This window comes from Rhinopithecus bieti, unplaced genomic scaffold, assembly GCF_001698545.2.
Source record: "Rhinopithecus bieti isolate Rb0 unplaced genomic scaffold, ASM169854v2 scaffold_30732, whole genome shotgun sequence".
NCBI lineage: Eukaryota > Metazoa > Chordata > Mammalia > Primates > Cercopithecidae > Rhinopithecus > Rhinopithecus bieti.
In genome coordinates, this window is record NW_016814045.1 from 757,376 (window position 1) to 759,902 (window position 2,527).

Consider the following 2,527-nt stretch of genomic DNA (forward strand, 5'->3'; position numbering starts at 1 on the left):
TATATATCTTTCCCTGTAAAATATATTATTCCTTTTGAAGCTGCCACAGATGGCAAATTAGCATGGGGGCAATAAATGATATTTCCAAAGCACCTTGAACTTGTGCAGGCGAACTTGATCTTCACATGACCCTGAGCCTTGAGGGTATAAAATAGCAAGTGGCCAGGATACCATAAGAAGGAAGCAAAATAACTTTTTCTCAGATAATTAGTCAGAGTAGGCAAAAGATAGCCCCCACAGTGACCTTGTGACTATTCAGCCAGTGGACTTGGGGCTCAGCAATCAGTCTGTGCTGAACTCCAATACAGTCGATCAATCTTAAACTGATAAGCCAATGACTTGTTTAAACTGGCCAACCACATTTCCCAGTGAACTTTTGTGGCCATTGACTTTGGAAGCCCTGCCTTGCCACTGGTTTGGGAGGCCCCCTTTACAAGAGTTTTTTTGTGTGTGTGCCCTTTTATATCCACATGCAAGTCAATTCCCAAGGCTTTAGTCTTTTCTGAGTTAATATCCCTCTGACAATCTCAAAACCCCAAACCACAAATCCTATTCTTTGCATTGGAATAGGTTTTCCTTGCCTTGGGGGTCAGTAAACTTAGCTACATGCTCAATTTGTCTCAGTCTTTATTTACATCTACCAGGGAAATTAGATCAATCCTGATACAAAAAATACATAAATAAATAAAGTCAACAAAGTTTTATGTCAACCTTATCTACAGCAGAACCTTAGCAATTAAAGATTTAATATGTATAGTTTCAATTGTATTTTGAAATTGCACATGTCACTTGCAATTTTTATACCAAGATACAAATTTGAATTGAGCCTTCCCAGGCTGTGTTATCTTACTGTCCCTTGATTGATGAAAGAGTCTAGAACCCACACTTTGGAAGAGCTTATTTTCATTTTCATTATAAGACCAGCAACTGGGAAAGAGTGAGCAAACTGTAACTTCTTTCTGAATACTGGCCACTGGCCTAACAAGCCAACTGCTAGTCCTAGCCACAGAAATGAAAAGGCTTAAGAAAAGAAGCACCTTGTACCTAGAATATCATTTTGTAAATCATTTTTATAATTATTATGTATTTAGTATTGATCTAAAGGAGTTATTTAAAACTTTTTGGTTATATCTTATTTAATTTTGTGGGAGAGATAATAATGTACACTGTTATTTGGAGAGGAACATTCCAAAGGATCTTTGACATGTCCTGTATATGAGTGGCTACTTCCTGTTTGCTCATACCCCAACCATTATCATATGCATGGCCATTTTCAGCCCTAAAAAAGTGTACAAGTTGCCTTGTCCTGCAAAGCATTCTTAGACACCAATTCCATACCACTGGCTAGATGCAAAGGGAAATTGGCCTAATATTGGTTCTTGGAACCTAAGAAACTAAGAGGAATACTAAATAACACAGAATGGAAATAATTATGCAGATTTTAGAGGAAACTGTACATTCCCAGGAGGTCAAGTCCCTGTGGTTGATTTTTTGTTTTGGGGGGGATTTTCTTTCTTTTGTTTTTTAAATTAGTGGCTTGTTTCTTTTGCATTGGAGTCCAGACCACTGGAACATTAACATTTCGATATTTGAAACTATGTTTTTCATTCAATAGCATATCTATAGAGTCGAAAACAGTGTCTAAGGAAGAGGATATGCTTAGTGAATATTTCTAAATGATCATCATTTTATTCATTTTCTTTTTTAAATGTATTTATTTATGCAGCACAAAAACAGCATACCACAGTCTCATTAGGTGCTTAAAATAATTTGGAGAGCAAATCAGTTAAAATGACTAGAAAGGAATGGGCCAATGTCTGAGATAAAGCCCGATATTCTCATTTGCCTTGTCCAGCGTAGACATCGCTAATTCATCACAGTCCTCTTTCCTGCCGAGCCTGGATGCAGCATCAGAATCCTCCTCAATACAGGGCTTCCATCAGCCACCACCAATCAGCTGGAGTTGGCAGCTATTTCCAAATCATTTGCCACTGTTGGACTAGACTGTATTTCACTAGAACCTTAAACAGAAGGTAGCACCTTCTAATCTTGAGACTTGCTTGCCTTTTCAAACTCCCACTGTGATTATTTTCTACTACGTGTTTCATATAGTCAATTAATCTCATGAATTTCAAATGCTGACCTAGATGCAGGTGTTTATGTGGATACACTATATTTAAAGAGAAACTTCTCAGACTTCAGAGTCATAATGCAAATTTCATTATTCTGCTTCTACATTTTAGGATGAAATGGAAATTTTCTAGATAATTGTTTGAGATGCATAATTATCAAGAGAACTGAAGAATCCCCTCTATTAATCCAATGATTCTCAACAGGGATGATTTTACTCAGCAGGGGACATTTAAGAATATCTAGAGACATTTTGGTTTTCATAAATTGGTGTGTTGGGGCGGGGGCTGCTACTGGCATCTAGTAGGTAGAGGCAAGCAGTGCTGCTAAACATCCTAAAATGCACAGGACAGACAAATAACTGTCTAGTCCCAAAATGTCAATAGTATTGATATTG